The following is a 27,498-nucleotide window of genomic DNA, read 5'->3' as shown; positions in this document are numbered from 1 at the left end:
GCTATACATGAAACAGCTGATCATTAATAAAATGTTATTCTGTTCATCAATCGGCATTAAATTATTGACAGGTTCAAAAAAATGAATAGTTATAACTAAATATTCAGAACTTTTCAAACCATTTATGGATATCCCTAAGACTTTGTTTTATTTGTACTTTTAAAGCCATTTTCTACTATCCTGTTCTTTGTCGTAATTATTCATTTACCAAACTTTTTTAATTAAATGAATTTTGCAAGTTTGACTATTATTTTGAGTTAATAGCATAGATTCTTATTTGTTAGTACATTATGAGATGGCCAGTCTGATTCCACACTGTTGATAATGGATGATCCTTGCTGGATATGTACATGTATAAATTGCTGTCATCTCCCTGTATAAATTTTATACCATTTTTCACTGCAATGTACATGCTCATTATTCTGGGTTTGGAAATTTTGTCATTATCAATAAATATTGCTGGACATTTCTTCAGATGACATTACAGTTGAAATCTGATAATATCCATGGCATCAATTAAGGATCAAATATGTAAGGTGTTGTTTTCAAGAAGGTATTATGTTTAAGTGAAGAATGCATACAGGTCAGGGCATGTTCTGAAAGGGGATCTAATTTTGTGAAAATGTGGTTTAAGAAAACCGTTTCAAAATTTTTCTTTTGCTGGATATATCCTGAGGGTATTTATATGTCCTGGGGTTGAATCCAAGGTTAATTTTTGATGTAAAAGCATAGTAGCTTTTATCAGTTCTTTGCAAAAGAGAGAGAGAGAGAGAGAGAGAGAGAGAGAGAGATTGATTATGGGAGAGAGATACATATTATGGATTGAAATATGTTACCTCTTTATGCATATTTCAAGAATTTTATCTGTTTTCTGATGAAATATTATAATCTTTTGATGTTGCCAACTAAAATTCAAAAATAAATCTTAAAATTTCATGGAGAGTGAGAAATGTGATAGCTCATGTATGCATAAATATATACTCCTCTTTAAGTTTTAATTTAATTTACTATTCCTTATTTGCTTGATTATTCCTGTTGAATTATTTAATTAACTGAAAATTGTATGAATCTTTTTTTATTATATAAATAAAAGCAAGTTCCATTCATTTAGGCATCAAAGTAACCACATCTGCCAGTAGTCAATATTTCCCAATATTTTTAACAGATAAAGTCATATTGTAACCAAATATTTGCACATACTGTCATTTCATTTCATAAACATCACTTCACAAAATCATTATCATTTCACTATACACAATTCATTTAATCAAATTAGAGATTATTTTTTAATATCTTGATGATAAGTCTCCCCTGTCCCCATTTACAAAATCCTTGACAAATTTATTATTCTCACCCCCTAGCCTTATAATGAGAGACACACTTTAACATGAATAATGATGAACATAATGCATCATATGTGTTTTGAGTATGCAAGAAAAGAAAGATTTAACAAATACATTTGATCATTATGGGCATCTAATATGTTTTGGTTAGAAATTCTTTCATCAGGTCTAATCTGATTTCATACCTGTATTATGGCTAATTGCAAAACCTGATCTTGTATGAAAGTTAACCTTGAGAATTGCATAAAAGGTTGGAGGACATTTGGTTGACTTTTGTTGGTATGACAATGATTATATGTTTTCCTCATTGAAGCATATTATTAGTCATTGTAATCCAGCTTTTGGTCTTCTGACAAGTAAATTATTAGTCTTGATAATCCATCATCAGGTCTTCTGACAAGTACAGTGTTAGTCTTGATAATCCATCATCAGGTCTTCTGACAAGTACAGTGTTAGTCTTGATAATCCAGCTTCAGGTCTTCTGACAAGTACATTATTAGTCTTGATAATCCATTACCAGGTCTTCTGACAAGTGCAGTGTCAGTCTTGATTATCCATCTCTTGGTCTTCTGACAAGTACAGTGTTAGTTTTGATAATCCATCATCAGGTCTTCTGACAAGTACAGTGTTAGTCTTGATAATCCATCTCTTGGTTTTCTCACAAGTACAGTGTCAGTCTTGATTATCCATCTCTTGGTCTTCTGACAAGTACAGTGTCAGTCTTGATAATCCAGCTCTAGGTCTTCTGACAAGTACAGTGTTAGTCTTGATAATCCAGCTCTGGGTCTTCTGACAAGTACAGTGTTAGTCTTGATAATCCATGATCAGGTCTTCTACAAGTGCAGTGTCAGTCTTGATTATCCATCTCTTGGTCTTCTGACAAGTACAGTGTCAGTCTTGATAATCCAGCTCTGGGTCTTCTGACAAGTACAGTGTTAGTCTTGATAATCCAGCTCTTGGTCTTCTGACAAGTACAGTGTTAGTCTTGATAATCCATCTCTTGGTCTTCTGACAAGTGCAGTGTCAGTCTTGATTATCCATCTCTTGGTCTTCTGACAAGTACAGTGTCAGTCTTGATAATCCAGCTCTGGGTCTTCTGACAAGTACAGTGTTAGTCTTGATAATCCATCTCTTGGTCTTCTGACAAGTACAGTGTCAGTCTTGATAATCCAGCTCTAGGTCTTCTGACAAGTACAGTGTTAGTCTTGATAATCCATCATCAGGTCTTCTGACAAGTACAGTGTTAGTCTTGATAATCCAGCTCTTGGTCTTCTGACAAGTACAGTGTCAGTCTTGATAATCCAGTTCTAGGTCTTCTGACAAGTACAGTGTTAGTCTTGATAATCCAGCTCTGGGTCTTCTGACAAGTACAGTGTTAGTCTTGATAATCCAGCTTCAGGTCTTCTGACAAGTACAGTGTTAGTCTTGATAATCCATCATCAGGTCTTCTGACAAGTACAGTGTTAGTCTTGATAATCCATCTCTTGGTTTTCTCACAAGTACAGTGTTAGTCTTGATAATCCAGCTCTAGGTCTTCTGACAAGTACAGTGTTTGTCTTGATAACCCATCATCAGGTCTTCTGATATGTACAGTATTAGTCTTGATAATCCATTATCAGGTCTTCTGACATGTGCAGAATTATTCTTGATAATCCAGCTCTTGGTCTTCTGACAAATACAGTGCTAGTCTTGATAATCCAGCTTCAGGTCTTCTGACAAGTACAGTGTTAGTCTTGATAATCCAGTTTATGGTCTTCTGACAAGTACAGTGTTAGTTTTGATAATTCATCATCAGGTCTTCCGACAAGTACAGTGTTAGTCTTGATAATCCATCATCAGGTCTTCAGACCAGCACAGCATTTGTTGATCAAATCGATAATGCATCATCTTCTGACAAGCGTAGTGTTAATCTTGATATTCCAGTTACTGATCTTTCCACATTTATGTTGTGTATCTTTAAAATCCATTTAATATCAGAAATTCATAAACTAATGGTATTGCATATCTTCCTTTTTGGAAAATTTCCTTGACCATATGATGAGAACTCATCCCTTACTGGGTGTCTTTCTGGAAAGTTCACACATTTAATCCATAATCCTGGCTGATGTACACCAGCCCTCATTTTTTTCCAGTCTGTGGGGCTGGAGGTGTTGGTGGGGTTGATTGACAGATTGTACCTTCTTACAAGGTGTCTGTTTTATTTGTGTAATGTGTGGACAATATTTGTTAACCTGTGGCTTGTAACAGCTCCACAAACAGCTCAGTCTAGAATAAAACATGACTCTTGCATAACCAAAGGACCAACAAGACAGTTTACATGTACAAAGAAAACTAATTTTCAGCATGTACCAAATAAATGGTGTTGCTCTGTATTTCGATATAAGTGTCTTAAAATTGAGTGAACAAAATTTGGTAAATCAAGATGCTGAGCTACAGATGATGAGCTTAATGAACTTTGTTAATATATTTAATTTCAGTTCTTTCATTTTATTTGAGTTCTATCATTTTAAAGCAAACTTTAATACTTCATCTCCCTGGAAAGTAGGCTGCTGTGGTTTTATTTTTATGCATCTGACTGTAAATGCATGCAGAAATTCATTTAAGCAACTTAAGCAAAGATAGAATAGATGATAAATTTCAGGAAAAGACTCAATTTAAAATCCAAAGTTGTTCTTCACATTGTTCACAACATTTCTAAGGCAAGAACGTTACTGTGACCCATTTATTTCTAGATCAGTTATCAGATAAATGCTCAACCAGGAAGATAAAGTAAGATATCTTCTTACAACTTTGCTTGAGGGTATTTTAGATCTAGCCTTGTTCTTTTTTTGGTACATAATAAATTCATTTTATTGTACCCAGATGCCCCTGCCAGAAAAAAGCTCCCCTGGAACTGTTATTTTCAAGGTGATTGCTGATTTGCATAGAATGTCTACAGGATGTATGGTAATTTTACCTTATGACAGTAATTGACTATACCAACGGTTTATTGCAAATGTTGAACTATAGCTGGATTAAAGTTTAACATGTAGTAATGTGTACAAATCAAGATTCACCTATATCAAACAAACATAGGTTAATATATAACAAAAGCTATACGCAACCTGGCCTAGACTACTGTAATATTGTTTGGGGAAACACTCCTGACTAAAATATTTGCAATTTATTCTGCTTGCAAACTCATCCCAGCTAATTTTGAAAACATCAAAATGCAATGAATGATATTAAAATGTTAACAGTTTGTAAACAAATATTTTTGAGAAAGGCCAATTTGTACACAGTTTAAAATAACATGACCCCATTATCTCAAAGAACTACTGCAAGAAAAGAATGCAAGACTCACAGTTAAAATAACCAGCTTTCCATTCCAAAACCAAAGAAAGAAATGTTTACAAAAAGTTTCCAGCATTCAGGGGCTACTAATTTGGAAAGAAAAAAAGTTGTAGTGGGGTTATGACAATGTAAATAAGCAAATAATAGAAGTCAACAAAGAGGATTAGTTGTGTAACCCTCTACTCGTGTCGTGCTCTTTAAACAAAGTTGTTTTTATTAATATAAAGATTTTGTAAGAAAGCATTTTCTGTAAGTTGACCTTTCTGCCCCTCTACCCACCTGACTGACAGGCATATGAACAGACCAATCACATGTCAGAATTGATTGCTGATAGGACCTAATTAATTGTACATGCACAACTGAGACACTTTTGCTGCTGACCTGTTTTTGTTTAATTCTATTTAACTATTAATATCATTATCTGAAAGAATTAAGGGACTAATTTTATAAAATTTAAGCATTAAAATCAATGTCAACAGTACTATCATACCTTAAAAGTTCATTAAAAAATGCTGACAAATCTAAATATGAGTATGCTGATGATTAAGGAGGAAATTAAGCTCTTCTATTGACCTAACTGGTTAGAGCATACACCTCAGATGAGGAGGGTCACGAGTTCAAACCCCAGCAGAGTCATACCAAAGACTTTTTAAATATGGTACTAGCAGCTGCTTTGCTTGGTGCTCAACATTAAGAGGTTAGTGCTAGGACTGGTAAGCCTGGTGTCAGGATAATATGACTGGGTGGAACATGATGCTAAATGTCTGCAGCATGATGCTCCAGTGCTAGACAACACTAAACTGCCACACTGCAGACATCATAGCAATATGACTGAAACATTGTTAAAGCTATGTATTACCCCTGGTGACGAGTTTACATGGCAGGAGGTAGTAGCCTACTGCCGAGCTCTGTAACATCAAGGCCATGTATGATACACTAAAGTGGTTGATATTATAGAAAGGTAGACAGATCTAGCTCTACAATGATACCAAATAATCTGGAATTTCTAGTTGCACTACAAAATACAGAGGGAAAATCCTCATTTTTTGGACCCAATTTTTTTTCTACCCAAAATTCATGAGTGGTCGGAATCCGATTTTGTGTCCAGATTTTAGACTGTTTGGTCTCAGATGTAAGGCAGACTGGTATGAACTGCAAACAGACAGATGAACCTTTGCAAAAAGTAGGATAAGATGGGCATTTGGAATAAAGAGTGGTCTCAATATGAAAATAATGGGTCTGTTAAGCAGAATATAAAAAAAATATAAAAAGAACTCCAACTTTTACCCTTCTGCTCATGCGTGAGCCAAATAACCAATGAAAAGCAATGTTTCTAACACAGCTAGGTAGTATGTTACTGGAAGATCACCTGGAAGTTGGTGTTTTAGGATGTATTCAGAAATAGCTTTCAAAATGTGTTTCCTACTCGAATTTCAGACGAAAACGACAAAAACCTCCAGGGGTTAATGTGTTAAAAATCCATATCACACACACACACAAGCTCTTCTATTACAGGTCACTCCATAGATTAAGAATTTTCTTTCACTTTTTACCATATATACTCACTTATAAGAATCCTACTGCAAAATGCACTGGCAGATCTAGGTTTATGAAGTTTGTTAGGAGTAATCAGTAGAACAAAACATATACTATGATCTGCAGGCACAATATGATATGGCAGATCAGGATCTTTGTTATCTGCAGTTTTACTTGACTTATAAGTGAGTATATATGGGACCCAGAAAGGCTTACTAGTAACTGAAGATGATAAAAGTAATCCTTTTATAAAGCACTTAGGATTATGCCTTGTTTTGTCTTGAAATCCTAGAGACAAATCCTTGATTGGGTTACAGCCAGTAAAGAAAAATATCCTGTGGTAATCAGTCACCTTAGAATTACAACAACCTGTGTGCCATATGTTGTATGCACAAGTTCATATCTATATGTACTGAAGGACGTCAAGCTGACATTTTCAACCAATTTTCAGATATCTTTTGAGTATTTTTACAAAGAGGTTCATTTTAAACTGTTGATCATACCAACTTGTGCATTATGATCAGCACTGTATTAGGTTGGTATGGCTGTCTGAAACCATTTCTTCCACTTAATTGTGAAATGTGAACATAAAAACCAATTCAGACATTTCTAAACTTGCTTTACAATTAAAGCTTGATCTTTAAATCCAAAGCAATCTTTATTCAAGTTTGAACTCAGCTGGAAATATCATTTATCTATTGAATGTTTAATTTACCCCATTTATTTTCTTGAATTGAAGTCAAATTTCATGGCACATAAACTTGTAGCCTGATATCTGATATTTTGTTGCAAATTAGTTTTCTGTTGTGTCATAAAATTGGAACACATGAACTAAATTATATCAATAGTTTTGTCATCACTGGATAAATACAACCACACAAGGTCACAAAGGTCATAAACATAGTTGAATTGGCTCCAATATTGGTATACTAGAGTGTTCCAATACAGAGATAAGAGCCCAATTAGTTTCCAAAGAGAGTCAATATTTGCAAAGTGCTATGGCTTTAGTTATCAAGGGCTGCAACATTCAGGATGAGTTTACTAGAGGAAGACTGCCTTTACTGTTTGTTAGACTATTGAATTTGTCCACCTTTGATCTTGACCAGTAAATCTGTCAGCTAACTTGTTGAAAACTGTAAATCATTAGCACCTTTAGGAATGTATTATGCTCAGTCTGTTCAGTATGTCAGTTGTAGGGCATGTTTAAACAATTAGAATTGGAAATAACTTTAGTTTCCACACAAAATGAATGAGAGAAATAAGACAAACAAGTTGGCTCAGAGGATTAGATATTTTATTCTGGGTACTTTTCATAAAGAATATATTATCATATACATCTTTTATTTAAGAAGACAGTACATATTAAAAAACACCCCTCCCCACCCAATGTACATTGCTGGCACATCTTTCAGGCCCACCTACACACCCTGATACACTAAGGCAAATTGTATAATTGTCACTTTGGACAGTATTGAATATGTTTAAATAAACAATAAGGAAAAGTGGATAACTTTGTTATCCCCCTCACCAAACAAATTGTGAGGAGATACACTGTACATATTGTAATATATTTTGTGTTGTTCATATATTTATTATGTCTTCATTACACTCTAATGTCTTTTATTATGTCTTCATTACACTCTAATGTCTTGACCCATTTTTTCACCTACACTCATGAAAATTGCTATGTGCATGCCTTTTGAAGTAGGTTACTGCAATCTAATGCTTATGTTTATGCTTATGCTTGAGTGACATATTTTCAGCTATTAATTTAATACAACATCAATCCATGTACTTTGGATCATAATCTATACTCCATCTTTGAAAGAGAAACTCATCATACCAAAACTGGGTCACAGTGCCCTAAATGTTTGCTTGAGCAATTTATGTATTTTCAGTTATATTTCTTATTCTACCTTCACATTTTGGATAATATTACATCTAGACTCATCAAGCCTTTTGTGTGGACACATCTTCTGGGAGTTACTCAACTATACCAGTCTAGCTTTTTGTGCTTGTTACATTCATTTAGAACATTAGGACAGGGATTTCTTGTGTTTGATACTGGTGGACATATTCAAATAAGTATGAAGAAATAGCAGATGTAGGTTTTTTTCTTCTTCTGAAAATAGCTATGCTACCCCCCTCCCTCCCAAAGATCAAGTTATTAGTGTGTAAATGGGGTTTGTGCAATGACTGATTTGATTTATAAGCACTTAAATATGTATGTATTATGGCTTCTGATATGTCTTTTTATAAACAATAAGCAATACCTGTTCAGCTGATTCACAAAAAGAGCAAAGTAAATACTAATAAAAAATGGAAGGCAGTTTTGTGTTTATATGCATGTAAATGCTTCCCACTGTGCCCATCAATATTCTTACCAAGTTACGATGAATTGTAAATTATATAAAATATCATGATCTTTATTTGCACATGCCTAATTAAAAGTTGAAAGATTGGGTACTGTATGGTACAATACAGGACAGATGTGAATTATGTTTTGTGAAGAACTAGGATATAATTTAGCAGTGCAAGGGGATTTAAAATTATTGACTTGGGGAAAAAGTATGATTTATGATGCACTAGCTATCAATTAAATGGACTGTTTGTGAAAAACTAAAAAGTGTATTCTTTACTTATTCCATGTTGACCCTATAATAGAAAATGGGTGCTAACCTTCTAATTTTTAAAGCATTGAATTGTTACATGCCTCAAGGCACATTAGTTCCATTATGCAATTAATTGAGTCATCTGCATTAAATAAAATAATTTATTATTTTTATAATTATTATTATTAATATTATTAGTACTAGTAGTAGTATATACTTTTTAAGTGCACTATTTTTTTTATACAAAACTACTTGCCAGCAACCCATGGTCCACTTTGTAGAAACCTTACACAAAGTCCCCTCTTCTTGCAAGAGGTTTATGGGTTGGCAGATTGTACCTTCTTTCAAGGTGTCCACTTAATTTGGTTCTCGTTATCTAGAGGTTGACTGCCCTCGACGTTATTGCCCGGTTCGAGTAAATATAAATATAAGTGGTGAAACTTATAGATGGAATAGATAGAGATCTGAGAAGATATATAGAACAGACCAACACGAGCCCCAGTAACTGTAAACAACAAATTAATCAATTACATAAAACAACTGTGAGAATTCATTACATCAGGAATATACTCTGCTTCTAGAAATAAAACTTTCACCGAATTACAAAACACAAATATATTTAAATAAAGTAGCCGACCTGTTTTACTGATAGAATTAGTTCCTCATAGGATTGAGTGAACAATCGAAGTCAATGCCTTGTACAATTGCATAACCTGCTTCTCCAGTTCACTCCACTTCCACTGTAGCTGTTCCTTTGACTTCCCTCTGTCTTGCCACTTTCAGCCCTTAACTCCGTGCATAGCACGTAGATTCACAGATACCTGGATCTCAGGATAATGTCTCAATATACGTCTCAGGATACATCTCAGAATATGTCTCAGAGATAATGCATCACAGGATACATCTCAGAATACGTCTCAGAGACAATATGTTACAGGAGCTATTTTCTCCCTTTTAAAAAAATAAATAGAGACAACCTAAAGTTTCTGTTGTTTATGATACAGGGGTTTGCATTATTGACTCTATTTATCAGATCTTACTATCAGTGCTAAACAGATGCCAAGGCTATCAGTCGGCCCCACATGTCCTATAACGACCCTAGTTAGTTTAATGGCTAATTCATCACTCATTAACACCACATGAGGCATAATGGTTCCGAGCCAGCCTCAATTTACACAAGTGAATGAATGAAATACATTAGATGATTTACTACGTCATGTTCAGCGAATACACACATTCAACCATAATCGTATATGAAATCTTCTAAATTAACTAATGTAATGCATGAAATTCTTAGAGCCTAACTCTTATGCAAACAAGACGACAAATTCAAACAATTCATCAAACTTATCTAAAGAAGACCAATGTACGACTTCCTATGCATAAACTCAACACAGTTATACTTTATAAAGCAAATTGATATACTAATGTAGCAAATAGATTCATGCATGTAAATAAATTCAGCAAAGCATTATCTATGGGCTTCAACAAATTACATATAATTGTCACAAATACCTTTGAGCTTTCAAGCATTCCTCACTTCTACCACCAAATTTGTTCATCGGTTTTCCTCGACAACAGTCCTCTTGGACAAAAGTTTTACAAGAGAATTTCTCCCAAATTTACTCTCAGCGTCTTCTTACACTTGTTTTCTCTTGCTGAAAAGCTTAGACTGATGTGAATTTTGATGAAGACAATATTTAATGCCCAAAGAGTTTCGTGTGAAAGACGCGCCCTTAATTAAGCATAACCAATCAGAATCAAACATATCTGCCGCCTTTTTCCCGAGGTGCCAAAGTCGTGGCCAACTTGACCTTGTAGTTTGAGTAACAGTGTTCTGGAATCTTTCAATTCTGACATTTACACTATGGAATCGAAGTTAGCTTTTGTCTCCACCAGTCTTCTGTTGGCTATATTAACAAATGCTTAATTAAGAATGAAATTCTCCCCTCGAAAAGACATTACCGATCATGGCACTATGGCGATTTGATATGCGCCTGTCCCTTTAAATCTAATTAATTGTTCTCTGGCCCAAGTTAATGTGTACTACTCTATTTTGTATTACATTGTTTTGTGTATAATGTCCTGAATGAAAGACTATCTGATTCATAGATGCATGTCTTTCTTGTCAGTTAGCAAAATAAAAAAAACTTGTTATTTTACTGATCTTAATACCTGTTGTAAATTTTAAAGATATGGTTTCTATTATGTACTGTGATTTCACAATTTTTCATTGGGTACATATTTTCATTGATTTATTGAATGATACAAACCACAAATTAAAAAATCCAGTGATCAGTTAGCTTTTTTCATTTCCCATTCAATGAAATTAAGTGCATAAGACATAATATTTTATAAAACAAAAACAAATATTAATTCGCATGAAAACATGAATTCTGCAGTGCATTAGTTTTGGCAGATGACATATATTATAAACTTGCTTTAGAAGTTTAATGACAGTTAAAGTTTTTCATATATGAAAACCCTCCCGTGTAGCTTTTTGATGGTATATTGTGAAGCACTTAGACACTGATCAAGTGTCTATGGTGATTTACAAGGTACCCATGAACTGCAGGATATTGGACTATTCAGTGCTAGATTTCATTTTAATGTTCAGATTCTGGTGTGATCAAAGGTACTTGATACTCTCCATGTTAGTAATCTTGGACTGTTTACCAACTCCTTACTGAAGTAAAAGTCAATAACATCCAGCGTAAGGGTAAACCTGTACAAAGGAGTATCATAGTAGGTAAACTATTTAACACCTTTCTGTTATCACATGGTCACTTTTATGATGATAAAGGGTTCTTGGATGCCATCCCACTCCTGATCGGTAGATGAAAGATAACTCTTTGATGTTACATTATTTTTGGCCCTGATTTAATTGGTAGCAGAACTAAGGTAGGTTTCTGGTTACAAATATGCCGTAGTGTGCAAATAATATAGGGAAACCTACACATGTATTTTTTTAAAACAAAAATTAACATTAGGTGATGAACAGGTGGTTTGTGCAGCTTTTGTGTATTGCAGAAAAATTATGTTTGCAGCTCTTGGATAGGGTACTTTCACTTATTGTATACTCACAAATTGATCAAGCTGCAAACAACGTTGACACTGATCTGCCATTACATTAATGTGACAGCAGATCAGGGTCTATGTTCATCTACTGATTACTCCTCACATACAGCACATTATGCAGTGGCAGATCTGGGTCTGTGAAGTTTGCAGTTGCACTCAACTTATAAGCAAGTATAGATGGTACTATGGTAACGTCTCATTAGAGCGCAAACCATTAGAGCTTATCACACTAGAGCGCAAAAAATATTTTTGTCCTACTAGAGCTAATCTTTTTAGGGTGGATCCCATTAGAGTGCGAAGAACTAGCATCACTAGAGCATGAACTAGTCAAAAGAATTTTGAAGAAACAAAGTATTTATTATTCTCATTCGTGGGTTGCTCATTGATCTTTGCATTTTATTATTTTACAATGTGTCGTACTCATACTGTCCCTGGAGCTGGTCTCTTTGTTTTCCTTCCCGGCATATTTCTTTATGACATATACTTCCTTCTTCAGACACTAGGTCTTGCGACTTGTTTCTATATCATGGCCCCTAAATTATAGTGATCTTGACCAAGGATCAATCTATTACAGTATTGTGTTTGTGTTATATATGTATCTATCTTGTTTTATTCATGTAATATCATGTTTGTGCTAGGAATGACCACTTTATATATTTTAATTTGCATTACATTTTTTATCTACTTGTTTATTTGCGTACAGAAAAGAATAAACCAGTGTAAGATATAATAGTTGTATAAAATTATATGTATTGATGGTTCTGTGGCTTTTGTCTAGTAATTATTTTCTAATAGTGTCAAGACCGCCATTTTTGTACATATTATAATATATATATATATAACATCAAACGTGATGGCAATTAAATTTTGTTGAACTTAATTTTTCTCTCCACGCCCTATTGTGAATGTGCTCTAGTGAGATATTTTTACGCCCTAATGGGATTAGCCCTAATGAGAAAAAGAAATTTTTCAGCACCTCACTGAGCGGCGCTCAAATGGGATGCGCTCTAGTGAAACCAAACCGGTACTATGCTTTTCATATCTGTAAAATTTCATGTTTGTCAGATATTTACATTTTTGTTGGTAGTATATAGTTATTTTGAATCATTTTAGTTTTTCTGAAAATATAAAAAAAAGAGATGAACAAAATTAGAACTTTATTTTGGCTAATTTCAATAATTCAGCTGTTCTACAATATATTTTTTTATAATGATACATACAATCATTGTATGCAAATTATCCAGAAGAATAGTGTGATAATATCCAGATACATAGTGTGTGATAATATCCAGATACATATAATGTGTGATAATATCCAGATACATACAGTGTATGATAATATCCAGATACATATAGTGTATGATAATATCCAGTTTCATATAGTGTATGATAATATCCAGATACATAGTGTATGATAATATCCAGATACATATAGTGTATGATAATATCCAGATACATATAGTGTATGATAATATCCAGATTCATATAGTGTATGATAATATCCAGATACATAGAGTGTATGATAATATCCAGATTCATATAGTGTTTGATTATATCCAGATACTTATAGTGTATGATAATATCCACATACATATAGTGTGATAATATCCAGATACATATAGTGTATGATAATATCCAGATACATATAATGTGTGATAATATCCAGATACATATAGTGTATGATAATTTCCAGATACATATAGAGTATGCTAATATCCAGTTTCATATAGTGTATGATAATATCCAGATACATATAGTGTATGATAATATCCAGATACATATAGTGTATGATAATATCCAGATTCATGTAGTGTATGATAATATCCAGATACATATAATGTGTGATAATATCCAGATACATATAGTGTATGTTAATATCCAGATTCATATAGTGTGATAATATCCAGATACATATAGTGTATGATAATATCCAGATACATATAGCATATGATAATATCCAGATACATATAGTGTATGAAAATATCCAGATACATACTGGTAATGTGTGTGATAACATTCCAATACATACTTTATGTGATAATATTCCAATACATATTATGTGTGATAATATTCCAATACATATTATGTGTGATAATATCCAGACACATATTGTACCAGAGACAATTATAATCACATAGTATTATATCTTATGTCTGGTAATGCCCAACCATAGTAAGAACACTGTTTATATAATTAGTGTCTTGTTAAATAAAGTATGTTATATATATACAATCGATTTTAGCCTTCAGAAAAACAAGGTTATATGTAGATGGTCCACTCACACCAAGACTCCTCAGTACAACACTGTCCCACATATAAAACAGGTATGATAACAGAATCCATTGTAATTTACTCACAAACATTGATCTAACTTCCATATCTTCTAATTTTACACCATATTTTCAAATTACATAATAGTTTTCATAAAACTTCTTGACACCAAAAAAGGTGACAGAAAAATTCAAGTTGGAACATAAACTAAGGAATGTTTTGCCCATACACAGAAACAGGTGATTAAATGGATGATCATCCAATCTTAAAACCACTTCTGTTACCCAGTTTATAGCCCAAGTTCTTCTGGCTTTCCCAGCTTATGTTATTTTACTACTGGCTTAGAAGGCAAAAGACTGACAGATAACCAAATCTATTGATATTTATTTCTCTAATCACTATAATATCACCACTCTGTCATCTTATCTAAACAATTTCTAGTGGTGTACTGGTATGCACAGAGAGCCAACTAAACTTATTTTCAATACACAATACATTAAAAATCAAACTATACTTACTCTCCTATGTAGAGGCTATCCTATTTCCAGGACCAGATGCCCATCTATTATGTTTATTGTCACCATTGTTTTGATATAATCACAATTATTTTGACTTAATTACCATTATTTTGACTTAAGTACCATTATTTTGAATTAATCAGCAAATCATAGATTTAATCATCATTATTTTGAATTAATCACCATTTATTTGACTTAATCACCATTATTTTGACTGAATTACCATTATTTTGACTTAATTACCATTAATTTAACCTAATCACAATAGTGTTGACTTCATCAGCATTATTTTGACTTAATCACCATCATTTTGACATAATTACCATTATTTTGACTTTTTTATCATTATTTTGACTTAATCACAATTATTTAGACTTAATTGTCATTATTTTTAATTAATTACCATTATTTTGACTTAATTACTATTATTTTGACTTAATCAGCATTGTTTTGACTTAATCCCCAATATTTGGACTTAATCAACATTATTTAGACTTAATTGTCATTATTTTGACTTAATTACTATTATTTTGACTTAATCAGCATTATTTTGACTTAATCACCATTAGTTTTACTTAATTATCATTATTTTGACTTAATCAACATTGTTTTGACTTAATTGTCATCATTTTACTTAATTACCATTATTTTGACCTAATTACTATTATTTTGACTTAATTACCATTATTTTGACTTAATTTCTATTATTTTGACTTAATCAGCATTGTTTTGACTTAATCCCCAATATTTGGACTTAATCAGCATTATTTTGACTTAATGTGTGTACAAAAAGAGACTGTCACTCTTACTGAAAAAGATAAATGAGTTGAAAATGTGTGTGTAACACAACTAGACTTAATCTCCAATGGCAATATAACCAGATCAATAAAAGAAAATGTACAGAACTGCAACAAGTATACTTTTTTGTAAAAGATTTGTTGTTGTTGTTGTTGTAGATTTAACGCCATTTTTCAGCACTCGATAGGCTATACATGGCGGCCAGTATTAGTGGTGGAGGAAGAACCCGGGAAAACCCTGGAAAGAACCACCAACCCACGAGAAGCTACTGGCAAGCTTTCTCACATACCCACATTAGCCGAATCCGAGACTTGAACCCACGCAGACAGAGGTGAGATGGCAGTGATCCATAACGGAGAGCGCTTTAGACCACTCGGCCACAACACAAAAAAAACCAAAACATTATCATGCAGATTTTTGGGGTAACCAACGACATAATGCAATGTAGCTGATCATAACCACTTCCAACTTGCACTGAACATGCCAGGTGTATCAGTACACAACAGAAATATTAATTATCTGAACATGCCAGGTGTATCAGTACACAACAGAAATATTAATCATTTGAACATGCCAGGTGTATCAGTACACAACAGAAATATTAATCATCTGAACGTGCCAGGTGTATCAGTACACAACAGAAATATTAATCATCTGAACATGCCAGGTGTATCAGTACACAACAGAAATATTAATCATCTGAACATGCCAGGTGTATCAGTACACAACAGAAATATTAGTCATCTGAACATGCCAGGTGTATCAGTACACAACAGAAATATTAATCATCTGAACATGCCAGGTGTATCAGTACACAACAGAAATATTAGTCATCTGAACATGCCAGGTGTATCAGTACACAACAGAAATATTAGTCATCTGAACATGCCAGGTGTATCAGTACACAACAGAAATATTAATCATCTGAACATGCCAGGTGTATCAGTACACAACAGAAATATTAATCATCTGAACATGCCAGGTGTATCAGTACACAACAGAAATATTAATCATCTGAACATGCCAGGTGTATCAGTACACAACAGAAATATTAATCATCTGAACACATTCACAATTATCATTTTCTTTCTTGGATTAATTTGGACAATACAAAAAAAAATGCTTTTTAATTATCTTATTTATATGGTAGTGTGGTTTATCTTTCCTACTTAGTCTGTTTTATTTTAGTTCATCTTTGTTGTGAATCAATTATAATGTGGTTTCAAATCATTAAGTACCCTAATTTTGTAATGTTACTGTGCACAATATATTACAATATGCTTGCAATATACCTCATAAGGTCTCCTCACTTATTATGGACATTTGAATGGGACTCATTATAATGTTATATTGAGGAACAAGCTAATGATCAATATTATGAAACACAAATCCACTGGACTGGGGGGGGGGCCCGAGTGGCAGAGTGGTCTAAAACGCTCACCGTTCTGGATCACTGCCATCTCACCTCTGTCTGCGTGGGTTCGAGTCCAAGACTCGGCTAGCGTGGATATGTGGGAAAGCCTGCCAGTAGCTTCTTGTGGGTCGGTGATTCTTCCCAGGGTTTTCCAGGGTTCTTCCTCCACCAGTTATACTGGCCGCCTTGTATAGCCTATCTTGTGCTGAAAAATGGCGTTAAACCCTAGAACAACAAAAAAAAAAATCCACTGGACTGGGACATTGAGTTGGTTGGGTGGTTGAAGTTGTCGGTTGTTTGATTGGTTGGTTGTGATTGGTTGGTTGGTTGTGGTTGCCTGGTTGAAGTGATTGGTTGATTGGTTGGTATCTAAGGGCACTTCCAGCACATTATTAATCTTCATCTTAATGAGGAAATGAGAGCTAATTGCTTTTCATAAGAACACACTGAGGCAGCTGACCCAGATTGACCTGGTTGACCATCAAACCTGTGACCATTATATTATGTCCGAAACTCCACCAACTGAGTGACCATGGCTCCCTTTGACCATTGAGGTTATATTTAGTAAAATTTGTGTAAACTGACAAAATTAAAGTTTCAGCTAATTATAGGAATTAAAATTTGGGTCTGGGAGGTAATTGCATACTTAAGGTTTATGGAGAATTTCCTCAAGTTAGAGGGTTCTAAATCATTTTTGTAGTGCCTAAAGAAAAGACAGCTATAGAGGACAAGATGTTATACTTTTTCTGTTGAATAAAGATTGATAAGTCAATATATTTAAGTAAAATCAAATATTTCTCTGCTACCTTTAACTCAAGTGTGTGCTTGGTCTATCCCCACTTGAGTATAGCCTTACATTCAGGTCGCTAGGCCTATGAAGCCAGTCATATTGACCCAAGACCTGACGGCTCAATTAAATAGTGCCTTTTATGCACACTAATGCCTGGGGGATGAGGCTCTAATTCCTTCCCCTGGGATCAATTAAATAGTCCGCTTATGGACATTAACCAGACGTACATGCCTGTATGGGCAAAAACGTCTATAATTTAAATGATGATGTTCCTCTGATAGTAAAATTTTCTGAATACTTTAGTGGTCATAAGAGCAGAAAATCAAGTAATTTTAATCTGCCTGACTTAATGGAAAGTTATAACCAGAGTGGGTCAGAAACTAATATCTACAATGTAAACCCTTCATCTATGATAAAACCAGTGTCTTCAGGTTTAATCACTGATAACTTAGTCCAGTTTACCTGTCTGCAAGTAGAATCTTGTCTTGAGCAGAAATTCCAATAGCTCTTGCTGGACATTTTTCCTGAAAATTAATATTGTGACCTTATATTTGTGAAATTTTATCTAAAACATTCAAAACAAGAAAAGACTAATATAACTATTAAATGTTCCACAAAATGCATCATTATCTGCTCCCTGTTTGCTGTGACTTTAGTATTAGTATTATCTTTCCATAATTTAATTTAAATAATTTATATTATAGTTTATTCTCACACTAATTAAAATCATTCGTTCAAAACACTCTATTATTGGATTTCATCCAGCAACCACATTTTATTATACTCTACTGTTTTTAAAAGAAATTATTATTATTTGACAACAAGCTGACATACCTCCTCAAAATTACATAACATCAAAATAGACAGACATTTCTATCAAAGTTGGATGGTAAAGTTATGTTTTATGAGGTTTCCAAATAAGTCTTGGAGGATTACCAAAGTCATGTGAACTTGATCCAATTCCAACATCAATGCTGCTTGAGTGCTTAGATCCAGTATTGCCATCACTAACTGATGTTATTAATACCTCTCTCTCATCTGGGGAATTCCCATCATTTTACAAAACTGCCATTGTAAAGCCTTTGCTGAAGAAACCAACACTAGACCATAACAATTTAAAGAACTACCGCCCAGTTTCTAATCTCCCATTCATGTAAAAATTCTTAGAAAAGGTTGTTCTATCCCAGCTTGTATCTCATCTAAATTCAAACAGTCTTTTTACCAATGTACAATCTGCATATCGCCCTTGCCACAGTACTGAATCTACTCTTCTAAAAGTAGTTAATGAAATTCTCTCTGTGTTGGATAGCGGAAAGATTACAGCCCTCACCCTCCTTGATTTGTCTGCAGCATTTGACACAATAGACCATGATATATTACTTCACTGTCTCCAGCATGTATTTGGCATTTGTGATACAGCCTTACTGTAGTTCAAATCCTGCTTGGTCAACAGGACACAAATTGTATCTGCAAATGGAATAGACTCCAGCCCAGTTGATCTATGTTGTGGTGTTCCACAGGGGTCTGTTCTTGGACCTGTTCTCTTCATTCTGTACACTCAGCCACTCTCAAGTGTCATAGATCATCATCCAGTGTCTCACCAATTGTACACTGATGACACCCAAATATACAAATCTAGCCACCCAGCTGAAGTTGATGCTATCATCCAAGGTGTAGAGAGGCCATTCAGATCACAACACAAAGACTTTCTTATTCACATCCTTTCCCTCAAACAATAAATATTAGCAACACCAAAATTAAATTCACACAATCAGTACAAAACCTAGGTGTTACGCTGGACAGTACTCTCACATTGCATCAACATGTCATGAACATATGCAAGGCTGCATATCTTGAGCTGAGACACATCAGCTCAATTCGCAAATATCTTTCAGCTGATGCCACTAAAACACTTGTGTGTTCATTAGTACTTTCAAGACTGGACTATTGTAACTCAATTCTGTCTGGTTCATCTCAATATCTGCTCCAGAAACTTCAAAAAGTTCTAAACACAGCTGCTCGGATCATACTTAGAGTACCATGATCAGAGCACACCTCCCCGCTGCTCTGTATCCTACACTGGCTATCCATTTGATCCAGGATCAAACACAAAATTTGTTCTCTTTGCTACGTTTCACTGTCGGACTCTAGTCCAACATACCTGCCTGACCTCACCCATGTATACACACCAGCAAGATACATACGCTCCTCTTCTGACAATCGTATATTCATTATTCCCACTGTGAAAACAAAGTCATATGGACAGCGTTCTTTTGCATACCAGGGCCCAGCAATGTGGAATGAATTGCCCACTGAACTTAGACACAAAGACACAGTGATCACATTCTAGAGAGCTCTGAAAACTCACTTATTTCGACTGCAAGAACAAACTTAAAGACTTAATAATGTTTCCTACCTTAAATATTCTCAGCATGTTTTTTTAGTGTTTTCTCATTTCATGGTGTTTGTTTTTGTAATCATATCATTATATGTTTTTTATGTTATAGGTGTTGTTTAATGTTGTAAAGCGCTTAGAGCTTCTAAAGATTAGGCGAATACAAAGTCCTCATTATTGTTATTATTATTATTATTGTTATTATTATTATTATTATTATTATTATTATTATTGTTATTATTATTATTATTATTATTATTATTGTTATTATTAGTATTGTTATTATTATTATTATTATTATTATTATTATTATTATGATAAAAATCAGTTATTGTTGTTCATATACCTTTTGCTCATTGCAGGTCTTCACTTCACATATTTTCTTCCAAAGAGATGATATGCTGACACATTGTAATACAATATTTAACAAAAACACATTGGGGGAGGGACTTTGTAATATTTACAGAAGAAGAAATTCAACCTTCATTACAGGCAGTAAAACAGAGCAAAGTCAGGTGATTCAAAGTAAAGTTTTGCTCCTCTTCACCCAGTTGTGTAGGCCATGTTTCTTAATGTCTAATTTTGTTACAATGCTAAATATGTTGATGAAGAAAGAGTTCCCCCATGATAAGGTAGAAACATGTTAATAAAGAGTTTCCCAAAATTGATAAGGTAGAAAAAGGTTAATGAATAAAGAATTTCCCATGATAAGGTAGAAAAATGTTAATACAAAAAATACCCCATCATAAGGTAGAAACATGTTAATGAATAAAGAATTCCCTACGATAAAGTAGAAACATGTTAATGAATAAAGAGTTCCCCATGATAAGTTAGCAAGATGTTAATGAATAGATAGTGTCCTATAATAAGGTGTGCGTGTGTGTTTTGGATTTTCAACATTATATAAGTTTTAACAGTTTTTTAGTAATATCACTACAATGTCTGCAGTGTGACAGTTTATAGTGATGTCTAGCACTGGGGCATCATGCCGCAGACATGTAGCATAATGTCCCACCCAGTCACATTATCCTGAAACCAGGTGGACCAGTCCTAACACTAACCTCGTAATGCTGAGCACCAAGCAAGGCAGATGTTCGTATCATTTTTATATGTCTTTGTTATGACTATGCCAGCGATCAAACCCACAGTTTCACATATCCAAGCAGATGCTCTAACCACTTAGGCAACTGGAGCGGTCCCCATGATAAGGTAGAAAATGTTAGTGAATAAAAAGTTTCCCATGACATGGAAAAAAATGGTAAAATTGCATCTTTATGGATGTTATGTTATGCACATTCATCAGATTGACTGGTTTGTTTTTATTTCACTAAATAATTATTCTATTATTATTGTGAACCAGTCTTTCAAAGAGCTTAAGCTCTTCAGCTTTTAGAAAGGCACTAAAAATAATTAGAACACTTAAATAAGACCCAAAAAACTAGAATATATAAGGTGGTCTAAAAAGCCCAAGACCATCAGGCCCCGCTGCACAAGGCGGCAAAGTCTATCAAGATAGGTACACTTACTATAACCCCAAAATGAATACCTATAAGATGGTCCAAACCCCAAGGACCATCAGGCCTGGCTGCACAGTGTGGCAACCAACTAGTTAGGACCCAAAACTTAAGAATATATGAGGTGATCCAAACCCCAAGGACCATCAGGCCAAGCTGCACAAAGTGGCGCACCATTGAGCCTAGGAAAGTTGTAATAACCATACACAAAAGGGTGAACCCAAACCAAGAACCACCCCACCCAAATCAGACTCAATAGATAAAGTTTAAATAACCCTATAGACTATCACTAAGCGGTCACTGGTGTAGTACTATCTTTTTTAAAAGATGATAATTCATTAACCTTTTGGCAAGGGAGTCAAAAAATGTATACCCTGGATAAACCAACGTACCCTCCTAGTAAGCAGGCTCCTCCCTGACCAAACCTTCTTCTTTGCCACTGCCAGACATTAAAATTACTAAACATGCATAGCACATATTAAATACATGAAGGGAGAGGCACTTTTTCCTCTCTTCATGAACAATTAATTAACCCTCCACATGGGAATAAAAACCTAGGTGTCCCGATGTGATGTCATAATGGTGACCAATCACTACTGGTGTCACATACTGCTTGGTTGACACCTAGCGCAGCTAATGCAGACTGAATTGTTACGTTTAACTCGAGTATGGCCTTACATTCAGGTCACTAAGGTCTATGAAGCCAGGCATACTGACCCAAGACCTGATGGCTCAGTTAAATAGTGCCTTTTATGCACAGTAATGCCTGGGGGATGAGGCTCTAATTCCTTCCCCCCCCCCCCCCCCCCGGGATGAATTAAATAGTCTGCTTATCACTTTAACCAGACATACATGCCCATATGGGCAAAAACGTCTATAGTTTAAATGACAATGATGATGATGAGATAATGTCCAGGGTACTTTTGACCTACAAAAAGGTGTGACACTGTTTAAATAAGCATGCAAAGAGATTTTATAAGATTTCTTTACCAGTGGGCTAGATATTTGTATAGAGAGCATTCTTAATACAATGATTTGAAATGCAAATATTTCTAGTGCCTAATGGATTAAACCAGTAATTGAAGATCTATGTACCCTATATACTCACTTATATGTCAAGTCCAATTGCAAACAACATGGACACTGATCTGCAATGGCACAATGTGCTGGTTGATCAGGATCTATGATGTTTGTTCATCTGATGACTCTTAACAAACTGAATAGACCCAAATATGCTGGCACATTTATAATGCAATAGCAGATCTGGGTCCAACTAGTTTGCAGTTGGACTGGACTTATAAGCAAGTATAGGTGGTAGAAGAAAATTAATTACAGGGCATACATGGTGTTACATGACCTTCAGTATTTCTTTGAACAGTCACAATACAATGGACATACACATAAGTTTTATACTGTAATTTAAGATTCTGTTTGATGACTGGAGCTGCCAAGGCATGATCTCACTGGCTTGTGTGTGCTTGTAAATTGTTGATAACAGCAGATGACTCTTCCCCTCTCTTTGTTATTGGAAATAACAATAGCCCTATTTATGTATTGTGCAGAGTGAAGGCATTTATCACTGGGTTCTTGACTTTGCACTTTAATGGAACTAATTAATTGGATATAGAAGGGTTGTTTGCTTAATAAACATTGGTCTTCTAAAAAGGTAGACCTGCATAGTGGTATTCAGTATGGATAATTTCAGACAGTGGAAATATTTTCTACATGTGATTGTCTTCAAGGTTGTATGTAACTAATTCATAACAATTACAAAATGTCAGAAACATACAAACAGAAATGATGAAGTCATTTTGTGATTGTATTGAGTATTTTTTTCAGACAACCATGGCAAAGGATCATATTTAAATAGTGAAAAAGAGAAAGCATAATTGCATTACAATACCTGCATATGGAAAGTTGGAACCTTCTGTCACCGTAAGTAAGGTAATGGTTTTAAATGTCCTGATCATTGCCTCTATAAAAAGTCCCTCTGAGTCCCCTCTATACTTGCTTATAAGCTGAGTCCAGCCACAAACAACACAGATCCTGAACTGCCTTTGCATAATGCACCAGTAGATCAAGGTCAGTGTTGTTTGTTCTTCTGATTATTCCTAAGAAACTATGTAGACTAGGGTATTATGCAATGGCAGATCTGGATCTGTGCAGTTTGCAGTTGGACTCGACTTACAAGCAAGTATATACAGTAACCATCTGTCTGTCTTTCCATTCACCTGTCCATTACCACAGCTTCTCTTAAACCACTAGGTGGAATTTCACGAAACCCTATTTTGCTGCCCCTGTGGTGACAGTCTGTAAGAAGGGTGTCATTATTAGCTCCCAACCTTAAGGGTCCCCAGGCAGGTGGTAGAATATTTATTTTGTAAGCAAATTTTATATATTAAATTGCAGCATATATATGATGGATCTTGCTATATGACCTATGGGTCACTGTCTGGGAGTATGGTTGATGGATCCTGCATTATAACCTATGGGTCACTGTCAGGGACCAAGGTTGATGGATCTTGCATTATGACCTATGGGTCACTGTTAGGGACCAAGGTTGATGGATCTTGCATTATGACCTATGGGTCACTGTCAGGGACCAAGGTTGATGGATGTTGCATTATGACCTATGGGTCACTGTCTGGGAGTATGGTTGATGGATCTTGCATTATAACCTATGGGTCACTGTCAGGGACCAAGGTTGAGGAATCTTGCATTATGACCTATGGGTCACTGTCTGGGAGTATGGTTGATGGATCTTGCATTATGATGTATGGGTCACTGTCAGGGACCAAGGTTGATGGATGTTGCATTATGACCTATGGGTCACTATCTGGGAGTATGGTTGATGGATCTTGCATTATAACCTATGGGTCACTGTCTGGGAGTATGGTTGATGGATGTTGCATTATGACCTATGGGTCAATGTCAGGGAGTATGGTTGATGGATGTTGCATTATAACCTATGGGTCACTTTCAGGGAGTATGGTTGATGGATGTTGCATTATGACCTATGGGTCACTGTTGGGGACCAAGGTTGATGGATGTTGCATTATGACCTATGGGTCACTGTCAGGGAGTATGGTTGATGGATGTTGCATTATGACCTATGGGTCACAGTGGGGGAGTATGGGTGATATATCTTGCATTCTGAGCTGTAGGTCACTGTTTGAGAGTAGGATTGATGGATCTTGCATTATGACCTATAGGTCACTGTTGGGAAGTAGGTTTGATGGATTTTGCATTATGACCCATGGGTCACTGTATATAGTAGGGTTGATAGATGTTGCATTATCACCCATGGGTCACAGTTGAGGAGTAGGGTGATGGATCTAACATTATGACCTATGAGTCACTTTGGGGAGTAGGGGTGATGGATCTTTTATTATGACCCATGGGTCACTGTTTGGAGTAGAGTATATGGATCTTGCATTTTTGTCCCATGGGTCACTGTTTGGGAGTAGGGCAGAATACTGGACATTGGAGGCAATGGAAAAACATGGGCATAATGCATTAACAAGTGATTGCATTTGCTTTAGTTTTTTTTATTTTAGCTCTTGGCTAATGAGAACTAATTATAATAAAACTCCACATCATTAAATATTACTGTATTTTTATGTTTATATGCACAGAAATATACATTCTTATTGGAACATCCCCCAGGATAATGTTCCCTTATTATAATGAGCATGACTTTAATGGCTTCCATAAAGAAGGAGCCATGTATCAATGTTCAGGGATTAAATCATCCATTACCACATTAGTTTTTTTTAAAATAATTTTTGATCAGTCATTTTAATTTTAAGGAGATTTCAATTTATCAGATTTAATTTTTCCTTGAGAAGCCCATGTGCAAATATAAGCACTTTAAAAAATTTGTAAAATATTTGGTTTAAAAATGTTTCATCACATGATAAAGCCAGCCTGGAGTGACCATTTTAATAATGTACAAGGCAAGTGATATCTGTTCTTAGGTGTGAGTTTTTGCAGTACTACAAAATGAATTTATGGCAACCACTTGTCAGTAAAGTGAAATGAGACAAGTAGATGATGAGTCAAGGTGACAGCATGGGTTGATGGGAAGAAACAAAATCCATACTACAATCTGCATTTAAATGAAATTTTTATACGAGAAACCTGTGTTTATAAATAAGAACTGTAAAACTTTTATCAAGTATTTAGTTTTGAAGAAAAAAAAAGCTTCATTGCACAGTAAACCTAACCCTGCCATGCTAAAAATTAACCATTCCAGATCACTGCTGTCTCTCATCTGTTTACATGGGTTTGAGTCTCAGGCTCAGCTATCATGGGTACATGAGAAAGCTTTCCGGTAGCTTCTCATGAGTTGGTGGTTCTTCCTGTTTTCCAGGGTTCTTCCTCCACCAGTTATACTTGCCACCATATATAGCCTATCTTGTGCTGAAAAATGGCATTCAACCCTACAACAACAAGAACAACAACAAAAATAGTTGGAGCACAAAAAGCATCGGTCATTTTTCGGATATTTTCTGTCATTCATCCTTCAGGTTTGCAAGTTTTTCAAGTCACAGACAATCTGACAAGACCATAAGGTAGATTTATGAAGGGTGTTTAATTAAAGTGGCCAGTAAACAATGTCAGTTCCTTTGGTATATATACAACTATGATGGAAAATCTGCTTAATGCAGAATGTATACATGTGGTCAGCTGGGTAAAACTAAGGCTAATTAAGGATAGATTCTTCATTCTGATTTCTTTTTTAAAAAAATCATGACCGTATTTGTATTATTTTTAAAGCCATAGAGATAGCAACACCTGATTATAATGTCATGAAAATAACATACATATATCAATTTGTGCTTTTTAATTTGTTTTTAAATCTATGTTCTAAATTCTCGTGTACATTCTAAAATACTTTACTGATATTTTCATAATTTTTTTAAAGAATAAATTGTATTTAGTCAGAGTTTCTTTTTTTTCCCTCTATACAGCTGCAGTAAAATATACTGTAAAATTATTATTAAAGGGCCCCATTTCTAAACTTATTTCTTCTGCATACTGGATGCATAGTTTGGTCCCAATGGAACCATTGCAGTATTAATCAACCTCTCAAAACTGGTCCCTTTGTAACCCAACCTCCATTGTGGACTAGTTTGTATATTTTGGTCCCATTGCAATAATTAACCTCATTAAATGGTCCCTTTATAATCTGAATTTCTCTGCAGGCTGGTTACATATTTTGGTCACTATGGGCCTAATACAGTATTAAAAAACCTCTTTAAACTGAACACTTTGTAATCCAGATTCTCCTGTAGACTGGATGCATACTTTGTGATCCTTATTGGGCCAGTACAATACTATTCAAACTCTGAACCAGCCAGTTCTATCAAAATGGCCATTAACTTTGGTCTCAGTTGAATGGTGGCCTGTTTAGGTAAGTTTCGCTGTAGTTATAATGTCACTATAGGAATCTGAATATTGTTTTCATTGAAAGATCCATAATAATCAATAATCATTTTATCTGCTCAAGAAAAAACAAGATTTTTCATTTGTCAAGCTGTGTAATTGAAAAGCTGTGTAATTGTTTAATAATCCATATTTAATATCTGACAAATACTCATTTCCTTCTATTATGTGCAACAGTTTTTGAAGTGTTTGAATTTGGTATGTATTGCAGTAAGCAGAGTCGAGAATAAAGGTATAAATTTCCAGGTACAGTAAATTGATAAGGTAAATTAAGAAACTAAACCAGAAGTCAGTAATGGTTTCAGGTAAATGACATCAGGTTAATTGCATCTATAATTTATTTCAAGAAAGAAATGGCATTACACTTAAGTAATGTATATTCTCACTTTTAAGTCCAACTGCAAAAAAACATAAACCCTGATCTACTGTCACATAAGGAACTGACATA

At 34.6% G+C, this 27,498-nt stretch overlaps 1 protein-coding gene across 2 annotated transcripts in view; it reads left to right on the top strand.

The window, feature by feature from the left end:
• LOC149775653 (uncharacterized) overlaps positions 1-27,498 on the top strand; it is a 283,048-nt gene that overhangs the window by 25,222 nt on the left and 230,328 nt on the right. The gene's annotated exons all lie outside the window — the stretch shown is intronic.

This window comes from Sinohyriopsis cumingii, chromosome 19 (assembly GCF_028554795.1).
Source record: "Sinohyriopsis cumingii isolate HCF-2022 chromosome 19, ASM2855479v2, whole genome shotgun sequence".
Taxonomy (NCBI): domain Eukaryota; kingdom Metazoa; phylum Mollusca; class Bivalvia; order Unionida; family Unionidae; genus Sinohyriopsis; species Sinohyriopsis cumingii.
The sequence above is the reverse complement of the archived record's forward strand: the minus strand, read 5'-3'. Positions and strand labels throughout refer to the sequence as shown.